We start from the raw sequence: 14,885 nt of genomic DNA, 5'->3' as shown, positions 1-14,885 counted from the left end.
GAAGATGAGGATCTTTTCACTCCAGCAGAATCGGTTGTGGCCTTTATTGTTTCGCTTAACACACTTCAGTGTGCAGTGAAACAGCCGCGACATGTAAAAGCCTCAAAAAGCAGCTTTTTCCTCCCCCCTTCTGACTTCACCCCTCGCCCTTGACGAATGTGCTCGGCTCACAGGGTGCAACTGTTCTGCTGAATGGCCCTTTCCTGTTGCTCACCCTTAAAGCGCAGACGGTTGCCGAGGTAGGGCTCCCCCCCTCGCCATATTATGGGATTGAATTGCGTTTGACCTTTGTGGAGAACAATGGCTGAAGGCCTTTCATTCTCAGCGCCTAGAAGAAGGACCTCTTTACTCTGCGTTTCACTGTGGTCCGCCTGTAATTCACGAGCAGGATGACAGGGTGATCTATGCACAATAAATGTGTATGTGTGTGTGTTTGTGTACACGAGGCCATACACGAGTGTATTGTTTGCCAGTCCTGACTCATATCCACTGAAATTGCTGTTTATAGGTCAAACAAAATATAACATTTTTTAAAAAAAAAACCATTTCGATCTGACCGTATTTCAGGAGGCCACCCAATCTTGTTACCTAACTGCACTGTCCTAGAATAAAAAGGCCCCTCTGAAGAGAAGAGTAGTTCATAGTAGTTCAGACACAGCTTTGCTAAAGAGGCCGCAGCAGTGAGCGGTCTTGCCCTGAATACACGATAAAAGGTTTACTGTAAATTCTAAATGGCGTTTTCTGCAACCCATACATCACTCATGACCATTAGGTTCCACCCTCACTGCACAGTGCACCCTTCTAGCCACAGCTTTCCAGATGATACAGTACAGAGGCTGCAGTTCAGGCAGATCTGCCTTTGAATAGCCTGCAGCCAATGGATTTTCTCTGGATAATACAATGTTTGGGACAGAGAGGCAGGGATTAGTCCAGACGGATACATCCACCACCCCCCACATGCCCAATCTAATTAGACTGGAATCAGTTTAAGATGAAAGCAAGCCCTAGCATCACCGCACTAAATACTGGAATTAGTATTCCCCGCATGGGAATTTAATGACGGAGACTGAAAATCCAATCACATTCACTCCCAGTTTAGCCCCTCATGCATTGGGCCTGGACAATGACGAAACGAAAGAACAACAACAATGATTTGTCTGTCAATAGATATTGACCAACATCACATCTGAGGCCACTTGCGTATTGGCGTTACTATGTTGTCATCATTTAACGAGGATAAACAGCTTATAATCAGATATTTAGACAGTCTGTTTCTGATGTAAACCTTTGTCACATTATGACTCTTCCAGCGGCCACAACAGGAAGACTAACAGCATGTTTTCGGACAACAACGCCCATCGTCTTGTGTTTCTGTTTATTTACAACATATCAATGTGGAGTTCAAATCAGCAGTGCAATTACACAAATGTTTCATGTCTCTCTAATGCGTTTCTGGCCCTACAAAAAAAGTTAACCTGCTTTGTGGAAAATGATGGACTTTGCTTGTCCTCGCTCATTTGTTCTCCTTACTTAGAAGGCTGCATACGCACATAAAAATCCTTTAACAGGGATTGGTGAAGTTAGTTATTAATCAGCTCCTTACATCAAAGCCCTGATTGCTGCATAGGAATTGAAACTGTCAAATTATTGCTATCAGGCAGACGGCATCAGATCCTTTTTAGTTTCTATTATCTTACAGACTTTGAGCCCACATTCGCTGATAAAACAGAACACATTTTGCGGCACATATTCATGTGAAACATTCTCACAGTCTCTTGACTTTATCTTGCCCTTATTATTATTATTTCTCCACCTAAGTATATGCCGTCAAGGGAACTCTATTTTAAAACCGCTAAAATGCAAGCCATATTTCAGCTTCAGCTTTGGTGATTAACGGCACAGACCGGAAATAACTCTGGCACCTGTGTTCCATCCACCACACAATATCTCCTACACCTGCGATTCATCCACCAAAGCATTACACCTGAGGAATCAGGAAGCCATTGTCCCCCGTGCACAAATACTCAACATGAAATCTCATTATTTATTGCTGGCTGTATTTGGGGGTATGCGCCAAAGCGGAACCTGTTGTTTTTTTCTGCTAACAGGTGTAATGCAACTTTTCAACTCATCCAACAACTGATTCTGCAAAACTTTGCTACTTTTTACCCCCAGGAGGAAATTCAGTGTGCTTTTTTAGTAAATGAGGAGATAAATATTGTTTGTTGGCAGCACTGCATCAGTGGGGGAGAGGACACAGCAATAGGCGACAAAAGCCACAATTCTCGTAGTGATGCATCCTTTAAGATGGGAAATAAACATTAACCGCGTTTTCTCCGGATCTGCCCAGGCGTCAACAAAGGCCACACACACACTAACATGAAAAAGGCAATCTAATCTTCATTCTATATATCTTTCTTTTGGCCTGCTTTTAGTGTTTGCTGCTGCAATACCTAATTTCTGAGGTACAAAAGGAGAGAGGGAAGGTGAGGAAAATGGAGGGGGCAGGAGTACACCTGCCTTATCATTGCATTGTGGATGAAGGATACAATCACTGCTGGCATTTCTACAAGACACACAGCCAACTAACACATATTCTAAAGTGAAAGAGGAGGAGGAGGAGGTGAGAGGGAGAAAAGGAGGAAGGCCCAAGAGGAAAGGAAAAAGAGACGCAGACAGACAGGCCAACAGGCTGACAGAGACGGTGTGTCAGGGACAGAGGGAAAGAAAGAAAGTAGTGATACAGACAGCAAAATGAGCAAGTGATAGAAGTGAAGTGAGAGTGAGAGCAGGAGAGAAAGAAAAAGGAGGGGCGACCTGAGAGAAATCAAACATGGGCTCTGTGCAACAGAGGTACGTCGGCAAACGAGCATGTTATGGCAGCCCGCTGGGACTTCCCCGGCAGATCGTTTGTGCTGTTTCCCAATCTGTTCTGAGGAGCGGCACAGCCCCACATGGGGACGTGTGAAGGCGTCAAGATGGGATTGCTTAAGACAGATGAAACAAGGTGTTTTTTGATGCCATCTCGAGCGGACAAAAGCCTGATTTCCTGTTTTGCCTGTGACACAAAGGGTGCTGTGTAGTTTGCAGAACAGTTCAAGGCTTTTTGTTGTCAGGGCTGTAAATAACTGAACACACGAGAGGTGAAGTTACAGAGGTTCTGGATCCACGCGCCAAAAACTGAAAAACACATTCCTCTTTCTTTCTTTTTTTTGTTTGGCATTTATAATGTTTAAACACCTGTATGAAAAGGTTGCCTTTCTCTGTTTCACCAGGCCCAGGTCCCTGACATTAACACTGTTAGGTGTCGGCTTAAGTATTGATTCAGTCCAATGTTTTAGTTCAATTAACACATTATCAATCAAGGTGTATAAATGCCACAATCCCCCAATCCCAAATGGATCCCTTATAGACTTGTTGACTCAATCCCTAAGCCCTTACAGACCTAGGACCAATTCCATTTCTTGCCCTTAGCCCTTAACGAGTCTGTAAGGGATCCATTTGGGATTGGGGGAAGCTTGTTGGGAAGGAGTGTGCATGTATGTGTGATGTTTTTCTTTTTGTATTTTTGTTGGTCTGCCTGGCATGTTGGAGTAGATGCTCAGCAGTTCAATCAAGCATAGTGCAAACAGGTTTGCCTAATTATGGCTGAATCCAAATGTCCACCCTCTGGACTTGCAGACAGAGCCCTTGCGGACTTCAGTCATACGCACTGTGACAAGTTCGCTGTCACCACGTGAAGTCTGCGAGGGCAGAGACCGCCATCAAAATGTTCAGGCGACGATTACAATCATTGTAAATGCTATCATAGTCTGTAGATCTAAGATATAAATCCCATGTATAGGGTTGTTTTGTGAATGAACAAAATAAATTTCCGTATAACATACAGACTGCAGAGACTCAAATACAGAGATGGTAGTAATCAAGGACTGGGTTATGACTAAATAAATTCGGTAGGCCTATTAGTCACATCAGAAGATCTTCTTCAGTGGATTTTCGGCCACTTTTCTAGCCTTTTTGGCATTACACTGGGTAACCGGTAGGGTAGCCTGCAATGGTACAATGCATTTTGATGACTCTCCAAAGCCGAAATTTCTACGTGTTTCTGTATCATGATGGTGCTGAATATTATTTCTGGTCTACACCATTCAAATATTGTTTTAATAGGCTACAGTAACTGTTTTACATACACCTAAGTTACACAAAAACCCTACCACGTTGCATCAATATTGCAATGAAGTCTGTTGAAGTCTGCATCCCAGGCGGACTCTCTGGAAGTCTGCAGAAAGCCCACTTTAGGCCCCTTGTGGACTGGAGGAACTGTAGCTTTGGACAGCCATAAGCACTCCCAAACTTCTTCTTCTAAGTCTGCGAGTCTGCGAGTGCCCGACATATGGAATCAGCCTTCGTCTTCTTAGCAGGGAGAGCTGGGCTGTGTTTAAATGCAGGAAGATAGGTGACATTTTGAAATCTCATATTAATGTTATGGATGTTTGCTCTGTTTATCTCACCCTATACTTACCTGGGCAGGTAATAGTTTCTACTTAGGTGAGAAGGTGAAATGCGTTGGGGAAGGTATAGGCAGCTTGCTGTGCTGCTGCAGCTCTCATTTGTTTGTTCTTTTGCTTCAGTTTCATTTAGTTTAATAGAAGTTCAATGTTCAAGTAAACTTTAGTAAATTAATGGCACTTTTTTTTTTGCTCTATCCCTGCTCGTCGATTGGTTCTTCAACCAAACCCCCTTCTCTGTCATGATCCTGGGTTTGTTTATATGTTGTTATCTTATGACTTTCCTTGTTCCTTGTTTCATGTTATTCATTCATGTTTAATCTACTTCCTGTTTTATTTTGTGGATTGTCTCCTCATGTGTCGTGTCTGGTTTTACTTCCTGTCTTTGTGTGTTTTCCCGCCTGTTTTCGGCCACACCTGTCTCGTTAGTCCTTCCCTGTTCCCAGAGTCTTCCCTTCACACCTGTCCTGTATTAGTCCTGCTCCACCCTTGTCCTTAGCCGGTGTCCATTTCCATCCTTTGCCCATGTCTTCCTACTCCAGCTGTGTCTCGTCCTTGTGATTAGTTTTCTGTATATCTGTGTGTTTCCCTTTGTCCTTTGTTAGTTCGTCTGTTGTTCATCCTGGGTGCATTCTGTGGTTGTGCCTGTGCCCATCCCCATTCATCGTGTTTTCTCGGTTGGTTTTCAGTTTGGTTTTTAGTTCTGCTTTCATTTGGACTTTTAGTTGCTTGCTTTAACTGGTAAGCTCACCTTTTTTTAAGGGTCCTCCTCTGAACTGACACGTGACATTATCGGCTCTTTACATGTGGCGGGGGTGCTACAAGCTGACAAACAAACAGTATTACTTCTTAATTTCTTACATATTTTCCTTGAGTGTGAAAACCAGCGTGTAAAGTGAATATCCTGGCACACACCCATTTACCTCTGGGCAGCCCCGGCTTTTTTTACATTCACTGGACCCCTGAAACAATACCATAGTAACAGAGATCAAAGTGTCAGGCTTCGTAATATTGCTTTACATTTTAAAGGGCGCTGAGCAGTCCGGGCTGAGGTTTTTACAAGGCGAGCTGAGTCGTTGGGGAAATAAGGGAGCAATGGAGGAGGGAATGAAGGAATTTTAGGGGGTGATGGGATATGTCTCACTCTTTGTTCACGTACACACACATACACTCGCAAACTGAAATCATACCATGTGCAGCGGAAGAGCAGGCGGTGAGGAAATAGAAGCTAAATATAAAGTGACACGCCGCATTCCCCAGGTCATTCACAGGCCTTGCACCAAATCACAATGCTCCACAGCTCGTCGTTTATCACACACACAAGCCCGAGTCCCACAAAGAAAATTATAAAGCAGCCAAATAAGCATGCCTTGTAATTTATAGAATCACTGATGAGGGGATGAGGAGATGCATTGACATCAATTTGGCTCAGATACTGGTGCATTCTTACGATCCTCTTTGTGTATCAACTCAGCATCCTGGCAGGAACATTTGTAACAAAAAGCTTTTTTAATGTTTAAATGAAAATTTTAATGAGGCCCTGTATTGCTTTTCCTTTTGAGTCTTTAAGAGCCCTCTAAATCATTAAAACTTGCTCTTTCTTTGATTTCAAGGTCATTTGAAGAAATAAGGCATCCTTAAGTGGCCCTCGGACCAAAAGTGGCCTATATGCCAAAGACCGCAAATGAATGTAGCCTAATGCTTTTTAATTTGCATTCATCTTTAAAAACACAGAAGAGCCATCTCTAAGTTATAATAGGCTGAGATGGCAGTTGGAGGCCCTCTAGTCATTAGTAGCAATGCAGCTCCTCTAAAATGAAGGCCTTTCTCATCTTGTTTTAACTTAAGCCCATTACTGCAAAGATACATTAGCCCGCCGTCCGTTGCCTGTTTGTCTGCATACAATATTTCCGTCTGGCTGTGTGTGTGTGTGTGTGTGTGTGTGTGTGTGTGCGTGCCCACATAAAGTTCACACATACATGCATACATTCACCTCCTTTTCCTGCCCATGAGCAAGAGCACATGCAACACCGCCGCTCAGCAAAAAACACATGCATGGAAACAAAGGACGCCAGAAACGGGGACCTTAGGAGGAGACGACATGCATTGTTTGTTTAATCACGAGATGACTCTGTAATTATGTTGTCATCTGCCCGCTTCTGCGCGGCAAAACTGGGCCGCCACTGCATGCCTTGCTCCTCGCTCATAATTCCACACTTCAAGCTTTTTTTTTTTTTTATCACAAACATCAGTGTGTAGAGACTGATACTGTTTTTCGGAGCAGTCACATAAAGCCTGTTTGACAGTCACTATGTGTCAACTCCGAGTGCATACGTACGAGTGTAGGGCAACAGATGAGCATTTCTTTTACGCACTGTATTGAACTGATGAGACAGCAAATAACAGTGTGTCCTATTAAACACAGCAAGATGGGGCTTTTCTTATTTTCTCTTATTCCCCCCATCCTTCCCTTTCAATTTTGCTTCACGTTTCTTTCTCCTCTCTGTTCAATTTCCTCACCATTCTTTTGCCTCTTTCTTTATCTTCCCCTATTCTGTGCATGTGTGTGTGTGTGTGTGTGTGTGTGTCTCTCCTTTACCCCTCCTCTCTTTCTCACTGCGAGGATAGGTGGTGTGTGTCTGTGAAAAACTGAACATCTCCAGTGAAATTGGTTTTCTGTGGAGAAGCTGATGGATCACTCTGTGTTCCTGACAGGAGTCGGGGATTGTTTATGCCATACGGACAAATACATGTATACACACATATAGATATATATACACACACATATGCAAGGGGTGAGAGGACGAGGTTGGTTGTTAATGCCGGAACAGAATTAATTTTTACGAGCCGTAGATTGCTGTTTATGGGGAAATACACTTTTAAGCTGCATGAGATGTAATCTAGATTGTAGCATTCCCAACAATGAATTATGGTTTCGGAGGCAACAGCTGCAGCAGCCTTCCTCTCACCCTCCATTTCCTCAACGCACACACGCAGATTACTCGCAAAATGTTACTGCTTTTAAAAACAAATGACTTCATATGCCAGGCATATTAGCCCCACACACACACACACACACACACACGCACAGATCATGAACATCTAACTGTAAACTAGTTAAACAAAGAAAATTATTCCCATTTTCAGCCTGAACAGTGTTATTATCATCTTTTCTTTAACACCAGCAACCTCTATTAGAAGAGGTGAGAAATTATTCCATTACCAGCAATCTCTTCTCCTCCTCTGCTTCCACGTACACATACATGTAACCACACACACACACACACACACACACACTGTGAATGAAGGAGGGGAAGCTTGCTTACATTATTATTCCAGCATCTAAGGGTAGCATTGGCTAACATGTGCACACAAAGGGTCTAAATTTCACACCACAGTGCGTCAGATGCTCGCCTGCTTGGATCACGCACACACATGCACACAAGCTGTAAGACATCCTCTACACTCATTTACAAGCATTTACAAGACACGACTTGAAAATAAAAGAGGCCTCACTTTTAGCATTTTGTTCCAACTCTCTCTCTGCTGAGCTCTTCACAGCTCCCAAAATGTTTTACGTGCTGCCCTGGTTGTGTCGCCCTCAACGGAGACATGACACCCTTCAGCACGGATACACACATCAAATGCACCAGATATTGATTTCTTATAAATGTCATATCAATATCTTTAAGGACGATATACAGAGAGGTGATATATGTTGTAAAAGTAATTATAAAACACATCTTAATGAAGGCAGTGTTGCATTTTTGAAACTAATCTTGCAACAGTTTGCAGGTGTGAACAAGCAGATTAACCTGCTTAGTTATATATTTTGTCATATTAAAGGACACATATGACCATTTAAAGATCAAATACTGCTCACTCTCATGCAAAAGACACTCCTGATTTCCACTTGGTGTATCATGACCGAGCATCAGTTGCATAAAAGACTACAATGACACAAATTAGTAATGCTAAACATACAACTTTCTGTGCAGTCAACTTGTATTAATGTGTGTTGGAAATAAAGTTTTTTTTTCAGCGATTAAATTCATTCCCTGTGTCTTTTTTTTCTCCCTTTGCTCCCAGTTTTTATCAGCACTCATGCAATAACTCGAGCGGAGATGGAGCAAATGTATTCCACCCATATGTATGAATGAATGAATGAATATGATTACCAAGTCTTGGACCCTCTCAAGGACAAAGTGCTGTGTTCTCCCTGCGTGTGCTGTTGACAGCCTCGTGTATGTGTGTGTGTGTGTGTGTTTTGTATTTGCGGCGATGCATTTTAAAACGGACGTTCACCTTTGTTTAGGGTGTGTATGATTTGAATTTTGTGAGTATATTTTCTCTTTCTTGTGTGTGTGTGTGTGTGTGTGTGTGTTCATGTGCAATTAAAGGTTCATATAGTGTATGTGTGTTCAGTGGCTGTCCTCTAGGACTGCTGCTTGTTGTGGCGTAATGACAATCTATTTCCTCCCACAGTGCACACACACGCACACAAATACCCATCTTCCCCCGGTCTCCTCCCTCACCTCCTCAGTGACTGTCACATTCAAATGCAGCCGTTTGCAGGTGACGTACCCAGGAAATGCTGTCCTGTAATTGTGTCGCTCTGTCTTCCTGTGGTGAGGTAGCCGGTGGCTTGCCGCCTGCCTGCCTGCGACACACCAGAATTACCAACTGAGGGGGGAAAGAGGGGCTGAAGGGAAGAGAGGAGGGGTACCATTAAAATGCAAAATCACCACTGCGGTGCAGTGCGGCGCCTCGCTCCCTCACTCTTTCTCCGAGGCAGCCATCTTATGATGGAACGAGTATGTGTTTGATGGTGTGTGAATGTGTGTCCGTTTGAGTCTTGTGTGTGTGTGCGCGTGCATCTATATGTCTGTGTGTTTGATAGAGTGTAGAGTCGAGCTGCGGCGAGGAATGGTGAGATGGCGTGGGGTTGGCAGGCGGGTTCGTGTGCGCGTGTGATGGTGTGTGTGTGTGCGTGTGTATGTGTGAGGCAGGGGTGATAAATCAGAGCTAGGTAAAGGCTTTTTAATGCAGCGGACCCCTCTCCCAGCCTCCATCTTCTGTCAGGGCTCAGTAAAAGATGAGAGCCCCCTGGGGAACAGCACTAGCCCGCAGCATAGCAGGACTACGCCGCAGGTCACACACACACACACACACATAAACGCACACACACAGGGGCCTGACGCATAGCCACTGACTAGGCCTTGTGAATGAGTGAATACATGAATAACTGAATCTATTGAATGCATGAATATATAAATAAAACTTTCCACGGGAGCCACGTTTATTGATGAACACCCCACAAATAAATGTGTTTTTCAAATGATTTCCAAATGAATTCCTAAATGATTTATGGCCGGTGATATTGCATTTATATCAGAGAAAATATTTTTGTAGAAAACAGAATGGATATTTGGTTCATTTCTGCCTGCGCTCCTAAGGTCAAACAGAGTCTTTGTCGATGATGTGCCTTGAGTCTTGAAGCGGCCCCAAGTTTCAGGGGGCCGGATATGAAAAATATGTGGAATTTGCCAACATCTGACAATACTTAGTCGGCAATATATCTCCTGTCTGATAGAAAAATGTGTTCTGAATTGCAGATACGCTCTCTTTTCTGGCATACCTTTTTAATTTGACTTTGAGGGAAAACACGCCGGGCTCCCAGATAGACAAGCAGAGATATGACTGCTGAAATGTTGTGTAGGCCTTTGTGGATGGGGCAGTGAGGACTCCAGCAGCTTGGCGCAGAAGACAAGCACAAACACTTGAGAACATAATACTTGACAACGAGCCCAGAGTGTCAGTTAGGGGCCCTACAGAGAAAAAGTCTGGCATGTTTGTGAAGAGGATGAAAACAGAGACTATGAAAATGCCAGAGAGCTGATTCTTGGTTAGAATTTCAGAGAATATGGGACTTAAATTTATGTCCTTTTTTTCTTTGTATAAATTTGTCTAGTTATTGAAGAGGACTTATTGTGCTTTTCCTTATTGCCTGTCATATATGTATAATGTTACAATGTTGGTAAGTGTTTGCATTATGTACACTGCTTCATGTAGCTCCATGCTAATGTAAGGAAAACCAGTAATCTTGTTTATTTCTCCCCAATTTTTGGATCATATCTCTGTTAAAACTTATCTGGTTGATTTGGTTTAGAAGCTTTTATTGGTGATTTTTCCACCGAAAATGCTGCTACACTATGTTACAGTTATTCCCTCGCTGCAATGACGACGCAGAGACACTCAGAGTGCAAATGCCGAAGACCCGAAAATGCCAACCAAACAGAGCAGACTGGGCTTTTTCAGGATGGAGACTTAAAGAGAGGTGCTAAAACTGAGTGTTTTAGACAGAGGGTAAAGTGAACGCAGGTTCCTCAGGCCAGGGCCGTAATCACCTATTTAACACTCGGGGTGGGGGGGGGTGTTTTCAATCGACACCTTCTGCGACCCGACTCTCCAGTGGGGTCTAAGGGGAACAAACCCCAGGAGAAACTTTTAGAAACTTTACTGCTATATTGACCATTTTAGAGCGCTGTGAAACAAAAATCTTAGACTAGGGTTCTCTAAGTTTTTATGAGCGCCATTTTAGGGACATAGGGTTTTTATTTTATTTTATTTATTTATTTATTTTTTAATTTTTTTTTTTTTTTTAATTTTTTTATATTACTATTATTATTGTTATTTGCTTTCAGATTTTATATTTAATTGTTTATAGTATTTCCCTTTTATTCTTATGCTTCTAATTACTCTATATTTTTTCATACATTTTATATTCTTTGTTACGCACTAATACACTAAGCCAAATTCCTTGTATGTGACAACCTACTTGGCAATAAAATTCTGATTCTGATTCTGATTCTTTATCTCGGGTGCATCGGTACGATGGACAACCAAGAAAGGACGGCAGAAGAGATATCCGCGCACCGATACAACTGAGCTGGAAAAAAAGCCCCCAAAAAGGTTCACAGGTTGAGATCAATGCCAAAAAATGTCAGTTTATTCAGAACATTTATTCAAAATAATAAAAAGGTATTTAAAAAAGCAGTAAATGTTTCAGACCTTGACTATCATCAGGGTGCCAGGATATGATTGAGGGCCACAAAGGAGACATTTTTAATGACTTTATTTCATGATGAACTGCACTATGATTTTTTATGACCTTTTTGATGGCATACTAACACTTAACAAAAACAGTCGACAATGGTATATGTAATGTTCATACTACATTCATGTTTTCCACTTTTAAATACATTTGAAAGTAATGAAATAAAAAGAAACTACAGAAGTCGAGCAGCGGTTTCTGCTGGGGTACGGTGTCACCACATGCACATGAACTGCTGTTCACCATAAAACTAGAGCCAGTAGTAATAATAAGGGCAATTTGTTATGTTTATTTATGATTCTGATTACATTTGCCAATGTTTATTTGTGTGGTTGCAAGTTGTAGAAAGCAGGGGTTTCTTTTGCTTTATATTTTTAATAAATATATTATAATTAGTGCTTCGATTCAGGTGGACAGTTTGAGAAAAATTAAGTGTTTTTTGAACATTAAGCAAAATGTTCTAGTGGAAACCCAAAATACAAGTATGAACCTGAAAATGAACATAATAGTTCCCCTTTAAACAATCTGGAATTACTTCCCAGAGGAGGGCACTGCACTTTCGCCAAACCACAAAAGCTTTAACCTTGAAAAAAACTGGTGATTTACAAAATTGGTTATATTTGAAGGATTTAGCTGAAATTATGTAAGGAAATTGAAAGACACGTGAGGCAGAGCAACAGTCACAGGCTGTGTTTTGTATATTATGCCACACTATACTTGACCCTGCTCTGACAGGGTCAGTTATAGTATGCATATATATGAATTTGGTGGGTGCTGCAGGAATATAGATGCATCACTTAGTTGATATGGATGGAAAAATCCTCTCAGTCTGGTTTATGAATTGTGTGAGAGTGGGTGAAAATGCATCTAAAATCATATCTTAACCTCAACCAGAAATTAGGGGAACACATTATATGAAGACATGGCGCTACACTGGAGAAAATTAAACTACACCACATACAGAAAGTGTACAGCATCAGATTTGTGGAGGTAGGACTTTTGTCTGTTTAAAAACTCCACAGTGGAGGTTTAGACCTCATGTAGTACAACAGAACAACATCATAATCAAAGTTTTTTCTTCAGGGTACAGCTCCATGTTCACTCAAGAGTATATCAGCACTGACAACGCGCAGCTCCACTCACAACTGTGTGTTTGTGTGTTTAGAGGCTGCAGCTCAGTTTGCACTGCACTCTGCGTCGAGATGAGAAGGTTAATGCGCATGTTTGTGTGTGTTTGTTATTCTTTCTTGTGCATGTGTGTCTCCGCGCATCTGTTGGACTGAGCAGGTTAATGCCGGTTGACACATGCGGTTCACTGATCTCCTGGAGGAGTCGAGACTCACAGCAAAACCTTCACACACAGGTATCCATGGCAACCACAAAAATTATATTTCTTCCTTCGCCGGCAAGCCGGAGATTCCAAGATGCTGAAATGCACAAATACATTGTCATTACCCGGCAGCCTCATACTTAACAGGGTTAGGCTTTTTCTGCCTGCTGTTTTCATTGTTCGGTGTGTTGCCTACACATGTAATTTAGAAATTCCTCTTGTTACCTTTCCCCGACTGAAGCTCTATATTATCTTTACATGCAAGGTTGATGCTGCTCTCTGTGCCCACGTGAGGCTGCTTTATTGAAAAATCCTTCCATCCACAGACATTATTGTGTCTCTGTTTTACATTCCTACATATTTTTGTGCTCAACTTGGTTCTGCGATGGGAAATATTAGATTTTGTCAATGAAATGAAGCAATGGCGGCGAGATTGGCGAGACGTTATCAAATATTCATGTCACTTTACATGTGCTCCTGCTTGTATTTGGTTGCTTGTGAGGATTGAGGGCCTTGTAGTAGCATTGACTGACAGATGATGGGGAATAAAGCTCTGTTCTACTCCACTATCTTCCTCTGTTGTTGCTGACAACTTCTGGTTGATTGCACAATGATCAGAGGCTTTTTCTCCCCTCCAACACCAGTACATATTTATAGAAATGAGATTATAGCCTGGGCTTCAACAGTATAAAACTAAATATCCATACACAATACTGTTAGCACAAAAAGAGCTAAAGAAAAAGAGATTTTTTTCATGACATATATCAATGTGTGTGTTATAAAACTGGAGATAAATACATGATATGATATTCATCTTAAAATACATTCAATAGCCTCAATTATTACACTGAACAGACTGTAAAATGGTGCAACTTCAAAAAGTTTATAAGCTTGTACACCGCACATCAAACATCTTTCTCTAACAATCCTCTTAAAAAGTGCATAAGACTATATTGTACCGAAAGGTGTACTCGCACCAGAGCCAAGCACATGCCTCCTTTTTTCATCTCTTTGAGGGGAAATAGGAATAAGCACATTGTGTCCTGCACCACATTCCTGAACAAGCAGAGGTTCAATCACATTTGCAGAAGTTATCGAAACTTTCAAAGAGCTCAGCTGGCGCCTTAAGCCACAGGAAATTCACTGGGACATCTGGAGGGATGTGTGCAGATTATTGCTCATTTAGTCTGTTCTAGACATCAGTAGGAAGAGGACTGAGATGGCTAAACACACGCACAGACTGGAGGATGCACACACACACACACACACACAAACACACACACAAACAGGCTTGGCTTTGGCAGATCTAACCCCAGGCTCACCACAACACACCTGTGTATAATCCCCCATGATGCCCTCTGGTCGTTTGTCCAATCCCCTCGCTACTCCTGTCCTCGCTCATCCAATCAGAGGACAGGTCAGGTAAAGTTTGCTTCCATCTCTTTAGCCCTGTGTTAGCGTAAAAGGATGTGAAATATAAAATTCACTGCTGGTGTCTGTTTGGTGTTTTCATTTGATGCGGTCTCGGATTCCTCACATGTCCAGTCGTCGTGCAACAAAGAGACGGGAAAATAATCTGCAAAGACGCATGTCAGATTGTAGAATATCTTAAAAGTGGATTGATTATATTATTGTAAACTTCTGCTCGTTACAGTATGAACAGCAGCATTTAAAGATCCACCATTTTAAAAATGGTTTCTGAAGGTGGACAGATAAATAGATAGCAATATAACAAGAAATATAATATATTCTTTATATGAATCTCTCCTCCACGTCTGTGTCTGTCTGCATGCACGCTATTAGGGATATCTTTGTTTCTGATGTGGAGGAGGAGGATGCAGCCCACATCAAAACTTTTTTAAGTTATACAGTAGCGTGACCTTTATCGACGTGCATCATAAGATACAGGACTTGTTACTGTATTTTCTTGATC

Source organism: Epinephelus lanceolatus, chromosome 20 (assembly GCF_041903045.1).
Source record: "Epinephelus lanceolatus isolate andai-2023 chromosome 20, ASM4190304v1, whole genome shotgun sequence".
In the NCBI taxonomy this organism is placed as follows: Eukaryota; Metazoa; Chordata; class Actinopteri; order Perciformes; family Serranidae; genus Epinephelus; species Epinephelus lanceolatus.
This window is presented reverse-complemented; position numbering follows the sequence as displayed.